Here is an 8,442-nt window from a genome sequence, read left to right as displayed (position 1 = left end):
GATGTGGTCCTTATGTCAGACAGTAAACACAACACAGCACTAAAAGTTTCTTTAGAAATGTGTAAGAAATAACACAACACTTTGTTTTGAACAAATATCTTAAATATAAATTTGGGCTTGGCCATAAGATGCAGTGGCGTAACTTTGCATACATACCTTGCAGATATTTGGGCATAAACGACACATTGCCTTCCCTTGAATGAACTACGTAGTCTCTGTAAGAACTAGGCAAAAGGTCTCAAAGCAGCAAAGCGTTGTACCATTTTTTGGTAAGGAGAAGAACTTTGTATACTGGATTATATTCTTGCAACTCCATCTAGCTCAGATTTTAGGAGTTTCTCTAATGCTTTGGGTATAAAATCTAGCTACTGCACAAATGTAGTGGAGTAAGAATTCTCATGCAGTGGAAATGCTCAGGTAAAAGACCACTACTTAAAAATGTTCTCTACTGTAATTACCTAAATGACATCTACTTTCCACTTGTGCGTATGATTAGACCGGGGCATTTCTGTATATCTCTCCCTCTCACCCTCCTTCTCACCCTCTCTGTGTTTTGTGGGCAGTTGGAGGTCAGCATTGACGCAGCACTGCTCCATAAACCACTGGAACCACTTACTGTGTGTGCGTTCTATTGTTTCATGATGTGAAATGGAGCAGCAAGTTGGATAAACACTCACTGAGGTATTGTGGGAACCAACCTGGTATTACTGTGTGTGTGTGTGTGTGTGTGTGTGTGTGAGTGTGTGTTTGGATGATGATGTCAGATTAAAATCACTTTGTGTGTTGGATGGTTGAAGCTTTGGATGTGCGTGTTTGAGTTGGACAGCAGTGCTTCCTGTGACGCAGGAGTAAAATATAGCAAACCCCTTAATCTTAACAGCTAAAACACCAGCAAATATTAAACCAAACGAAGGCTGAAACACCAGAAGAATAAAAGACTAAACCAAGGCTAAAATTTCACAAAACAATGGATGGAACCAGGGCGAGAATGCCAGAGAACATTAGCCAAAACTGAGATAAAAGCACAAGAAATAATAGCTTTAAATACAACCAAATGTTGGATCAAACCAGGGCTATGAAACCACAATTTCTTTGACCAAAGCAGGGATAAAGCGCTACAGAACACTGGGACTAAACACCAAAAGGACAGAAGGTCAAACCAAGGCTAAATTACCAACACACAGTGGTCCAAACCAGATACCATCCAACAAATACCAGGGAATATTAGGCCAAACTAAGGCAAATGCACAAGAAAATATTGGACAAAACAGGGGCTGAAACACCACAGAATATCAGCCCAAACCAAGGCTAAAACACTAAATAATACTTGACTGAACAAGGGCTACAGCACCAAAAGAAAAGGCCAAAAGAAAAGACCAAAAGAAAGCACCACAAAGCTAAAACACCACCAAACAATTGCCCAAACCAGGGCTAAAACACCACCAAATACTGGACCAAACCGGGACCAATACACCACAAAATGTGACAAAACCAGGGCTAAACCAAAACTAAATACTGGACCAAACCAGGGCTAATACACTACAGAATATTGGACCAGAACAGGGACAAAACATCACTGAATAGTGGACTGAAACAAGAATAAAGCACCAACAAATATTGGACCAAACCAGGACTAAATCATATCTGAATACTGGACCAAACCAGGGTCAAACCACCACCAAATACTGGACCAAACTAGGGCTAATACACCACCAAATACTGGACCAAACTAGGGCTAATACATCACAGAATATTGGACCAGAACAGGGATAAACCATCACAGAATAGTGGATTGAAACAAGAATAAAAGCACCAAGAAATACTGGACCAAACCAGGGCTAAGACACTACTAAATACTGGACTAAACCAGGGCTAACACACCAAATACTGGACCAAACCAGGGCTAACACACCAACAAATACTGGACCAAACCAAGGCTAACACACCACCAAATACTGGACCAAACCAGGGCCAATACACCATTTATTACTGGACCAAACCAGGGCTAACACATCATTTATTACTGGACCAAACCAGGGCTAATACACCACCAAATACTGGACCAAACCAGGGCTAACACACCAACAAATACTGGACCAAACCAGGGCTAACACACCATTTATTACTGGACCAAACCAGGGCTAACACATCATTTATTACTGGACCAAACCAGGGCTAATACACCACCAAATATTGGACCAAACCAGGGCTAACACACCACCAAATATTGGACCAAACCAGGGCTAACACATCATTTATTACTGGACCAAACCAGGGCTAATACACCACCAAATATTGGACCAAACCAGGGCTAATACACCACCAAATATTGGACCAAACCAGGGCTAACACACCACCAAATATTGGACCAAACCAGGGCTAACACACCACCAAATACTGGACCAAACCAGGGCTAACACACCACCAAATATTGGACCAAACCAGGGCTAACACACCACCAAATATTGGACCAAACCAGGGCTAACACACCACCAAATATTGGACCAAACCAGGGCTAACACACCACCAAATACTGGACTAAACCAGGGCTAACACACCACCAACTATTGGACCAAACCAGGGCTAACACACCATTTATTACTGGACCAAACCAGGGCTAACACATCATTTATTACTGGACCAAACCAGGGCTAACACACCACCAACTATTGGACCAAACCAGGGCTAACACACCAACAAATACTGGACTAAACCAGGGCTAATACACCACCAAATACTGGACTAAACCAGGGCTAATACACCACCAAATATTGGACCAAACCAGGGCTAACACACCACCAAATACTGGACCAAACCAGGGCTAATACACCACCAAATATTGGACCAAACCAGGGCTAATACACCACCAAATACTGGACCAAACCAGGGCTAACACACCACCAACTATTGGACCAAACCAGGGCTAACACACCAACAAATACTGGACTAAACCAGGGCTAACACATCATTTATTACTGGACCAAACCAGGGCTAACACACCACCAACTATTGGACCAAACCAGGGCTAACACACCACCAAATACTGGACCAAACCAGGGCTAACACACCACCAAATACTGGACCAAACCAGGGCTAACACACCACCAACTATTGGACCAAACCAGGGCTAACACACCACCAACTATTGGACCAAACCAGGGCTAACACACCAACAAATACTGGACCAAACCAGGGCTAACACATCATTTATTACTGGACCAAACCAGGGCTAACACACCACCAACTATTGGACCAAACCAGGGCTAACACACCAACAAATACTGGACCAAACCAGGGCTAATACACCACCAAATACTGGACCAAACCAGGGCTAATACACCACCAAATACTGGACCAAACCAGGGCTAACACACCACCAAATACTGGACCAAACCAGGGCTAACACACCACCAAATACTGGACCAAACCAGGGCTAATACACCACCAAATACTGGACCAAACCAGGGCTAATACACCACCAACTATTGGACCAAACCAGGGCTAACACACCAACAAATACTGGACTAAACCAGGGCTAACACACCACCAAATACTGGACTAAACCAGGGCTAACACACCACCAAATATTGGACCAAACCAGGGCTAACACACCACCAAATACTGGACCAAACCAGGGCTAATACACCAACAAGTACTGGACCAAACCAGGGCTAATACACCACCAAATACTGGACCAAACCAGGGCTAACACACCACCAAATACTGGACTAAACCATGGCTAACACACCACCAAATATTGGACCAAACCAGGGCTAACACACCACCAAATACTGGACTAAACCATGGCTAACACACCACCAAATACTGGACCAAACCAGGGCTAACACACCACCAAATACTGGACTAAACCAGGGCTAACACACCACCAAATACTGGACCAAACCAGGGCTAACACACCACCAAATACTGGACTAAACCATGGCTAACACACCACCAAATATTGGACCAAACCAGGGCTAACACACCACCAAATACTGGACCAAACCAGGGCTAACACATCATTTATTACTGGACCAAACCAGGGCTAATACACCACCAACTATTGGACCAAACCAGGGCTAACACACCAGCAAATACTGGACCAAACCAGGGCTAACACACCACCAAATACTGGACCAAATCAGGGCTAATACACCACCAAATACTGGACCAAACCAGGGCTAACACACCAACAAATACTGGACCAAACCAGGGCTAACACACCACCAAATACTGGACCAAACCAGGGCTAACACACCACCAAATACTGGACCAAACCAGGGCTAATACACCACCAAATACTGGACCAAGCCAGGGCTATTACAACACCAAATACTGGACGAAACCAGGGCTAATACACCACCAAATACTGGACCAAACCATGGTGAATACGCCACCAAATACTGGATGAAACCAGGGCTAGGACACCACCAAATACTGGACCAAACCAGGGCTAAAACATCACCAAATACTGGACCAAACCATGGTGAATACGCCACCAAATACTGGATGAAACCAGGGCTAGGACACCACCAAATACTGGACCAAGCCAGGGCTATTACACCACCAAATACTGGACCAAGCCAGGGCTCATACACCAACAAATACTGGACCAAACCAGGGCCAATACACCACCAAATACTGGACCAAACCAGGGCTATTACACCACCAAATACTGGACCAAACCAGGGATAATACGTCACTGAATATTGGACTAAAATAAGAATAAAACCACTAAATATTGGACTAAACCAGGGCTAATACACCAACAAATATTAGACCAAACCAGGGCCAAGACACCACCAAAATGTGACCAAACCAGGGCTAATACACCAACAAATATTGGACCAAACCAGGGCCAAGACAGCACAGAATACTGGACCAGAACAGGGATAAAACTTCACTGAATACTGGACTAAAATAAGAATAAAACCACTAAATATTGGACCAAACCAGGGCTAACACACCACCAAATACTGGACCAAACCAGGGCTAACACACCACCAAATACTGGACCAATCCAGGGCTAATACACCACCAAATACTGGACCAATCCAGGGCTAATACACCACCAAATACTGGACCAAACCAGGGCTAACACACCACCAAATACTGGACCAATCCAGGGCTAACACACCACCAAATACTGGACCAATTTGGGGCTAAAATGCCTCAAAATATTGGACCAAACCATGACTAAAACATGACCCAATACTGGACCAAACCAGGGCTAACACACCACCAAATACTGGACCAAACCAGGGCTAACACGCCACCAAATACTGGACCAAACCAGGGCTAACACACCACCAAATACTGGACCAAACCAGGGCTAATACACCACCAAACACTGGACCAATTTGGGGCTAAAATGCCTCAAAATATTGGACCAAACCATGACTAAAACATGACCCAATACTGGACCGAACCAGGGCTAAAGCACCACCAAATATTGCACTAAAATAAGGGTTCAAACACCACCAAATATTGGACTAAACCAGGGCTAAAGACAAATGTTGTACTACGAAGGCTTAAACACCACTGAATACTGGACTAAACCAGGGACAAAATACGAGACAATATTAGTCCAAACAAGGGCCAGAACACCAGTGAAGTTTTGACATAAGTGTCGCTACAATGCCAGTGAAACAGGTCAAAGCATCATTGAATCCACGTCCAAACTATAGCTCAAGCAAATACTGGAATGACCCCTATTAGACACAAAGTTGACTGTAATAGGACAAACGTCCTTCTGCTAATTTATTTATTTTTGTTAATGTCTGCGCGTTGAGAACTTGATGAGTTGATGAAGTATATCGAGGCTTCCAGCTGTTTGTTTTTGTCCACTTTCTGCCCTCTAGTGTTGAAAAATCACTTCATGCAGCTTTAATTGCTTTCAGCGAGGTCAGTCAGTATGAAAATATTCTGTGTGCGGCTGTTTGCTGTGTCAGCACTCAGGGACATGAATAGAGCCACTCAGGCCGGAGGAACAGACTACACCTTATACCAACACCAGGTGTGTTTTCAGTCAGGCCGTCAGCTGAAGTCAACATGGAGGAGAGGAGAGAGGAGAGGAGTGGAGAGGAAGAGAGAGGAGGAGGATAAGGAGGTGTAATAGCAGTAAATCCATGAAAACATTTTCTCTTCTCTCTCATGGAAACTGCAGCTGAGAAAACACTGCTGGAAATTAGTAGGCAGGAACTACTGGAAGCACGCCTACACACACACACTCTGAACATACCAACACACACATACTGGCTGTGTTTCATGCTGCTGCTCTGTTTTGTTAAACAAACTTTACTCCCATCAGGGAGAAACACTGAAGGTCTAAAGGTTCAACTCCTCTCCTCTTTTAGCTTGATACTCCATATGTATTTTGCAGGTCAGTTTCAGACTAATTTTAGATTTATTTTACTTCAAGTTTTTGCATCAGCTCCTCAAAAGTTCAGACTTAGCCTGCTCCTAAAGTGGAGGTTTATGCACCACTAAATTGAAATGGGTCGCACCACATGGAGGTGTGCTGTTTACCCACTAAGTGCCGGGGTTAACTGTCGCAGAGCAAACTGAACCGACTTAAAAAGTGGACGTTAGTTTGCTAAAATATCTCCTGTTTAGACTGAAGGTTGTTTGGACTATTTACATGTGTGACCAGACACTTGATAAAATGCTGTTTAATTATGGTGTTAATGGACCCCTTTGTCTTCAGAACTGCCTTAACTCTTGGTGTCATAGATTCAACAAGGTGCTGGAAACATTCCTCAGAGATGTTGGTCCATATTGACATGATGACATCACACAGTTGATCCATGATGAGAATCTCCCGTTCCAGCACATCCCAAAGGTGCTCTATTGGACTGAGATCTGGTGACTGTGGAGGCCATTGGAGTACAGTGAACTCATTGTCATGTTTGAGATGATGTGAGCTTTGTGACATGGTGCGTTATCCTGCTGGAAGTAGCCATCAGAAGATGGGTACACTGTGGTCATAAAGGGATGGACACGCTCAGCAACAATACTCAGGTAGGCTGTGGTGTTTAAACCATGCTCAGCTGGTACTAAGAAAATCTCCCCCACACCATTACACCACCAGCAGCAGCAGCAGCCTGAAGCGTTGATACAAGGCAGGATGGATCCATGCTTCCATCTGAATGTGGTTTTTCCAATCTTCTATTGTCCAGTTTTGGTGAGAAAACCCGTGTGAATTGTAGCCTCAGTTTCCTGTTGTTAGCTGACAGGAGTGGCACCTGGTGTGGTCTTCTGCTGCTGTAGCCCATCTGCTTCAAGGTTGGACAAGGTGTTGTTGCTTCAGAGATGCTCTTCTGCACACCTTGGTTGGAACCAGTGCTTATTTGACTTCCTGTTGCCTTTCTATCATCTTGAACCAGTCTGGCCATTCTCCTCTGACCTCTGGCATCAACAAGGCATTTTGGCTCACTGGATATTTTCTCTTTTTGGGACCATCCTCTGTAAACCCTAGAGATGGTTGTGCTGAAAATCCCAGTAAATACTCAGACCAGCCCGTCTGGCACCAACAACCATGCCACTTGAGCAGGTCGTCTTCATCATGTCTACATGCTTGAATACAATGAGTTGCTGCCACGTGATTGGCTGATTAGCTATTTGCGTTAATGAGCAGTTGAACAAGTGTACCTAACAGTCTTTTGGAAGATATACCACAACTTTTGATGCTACAGTGACTTCTTTTTTTGATTGGATGATGCCACAGATGTTTCTTTGCAACCAAGTTAGTACATCACCAACTGGAAAATATCAAGATGTTACTAAGAACTAAGAAGGACTTAAACTCAGCAGTGGATCATTTACACAAAGCTGATCTGGTTGTGGGATGGATGAAAAAATAAACTTTGTTAGTTCTGACGCAAAAACCTGAGGGTGCGTACCATTTCTATACAAGCTCACTGTTGTGGCAGTTCAACTTTGGACCCAAAATGCAAACACAACCAGGAAACGGGGAATGGTTAAAGGCAGTTTATTGTAGTTTGAGGAAGTGGAGCTGAAGGGTTGAGTGAAATAATGGCTGAGGTGGGCAGGGAATGGCGAAGCAGGATTGAACACTCCAAATCTGGAGGCAGAAGAACAAGGCTGGTGTGGTGAACCTGAGACGCAGGACACTGTGACTTGATGTCCAAAAGTACAAAAAGACAGCATGTGAAAAAACTTGAAGCTGACCTAGATGTCTGTATCGTAGAGGAGACTAAGCGGACTGGATGTTTGAGCCGGGGTTTATACTGCAGTGGATTGCTTGTGGATGTGATTCAGGTGTGCAGGCTCAGCAGCTGCTGGCACTCAGGAGGACTGGCAGGAGGCCATGCCCAGCAAACACAGAGACAAACACAAGGGAGAGGCAAAGCTGAAACTCTAACACTTACAACCAATAATGAGCTATAGATAATAACAATACAAATAGATAAATCAAAACTA

Source organism: Epinephelus fuscoguttatus, linkage group LG13 (assembly GCF_011397635.1).
Source record: "Epinephelus fuscoguttatus linkage group LG13, E.fuscoguttatus.final_Chr_v1".
Taxonomy (NCBI): Eukaryota; Metazoa; Chordata; class Actinopteri; order Perciformes; family Serranidae; genus Epinephelus; species Epinephelus fuscoguttatus.
This window is presented reverse-complemented; position numbering follows the sequence as displayed.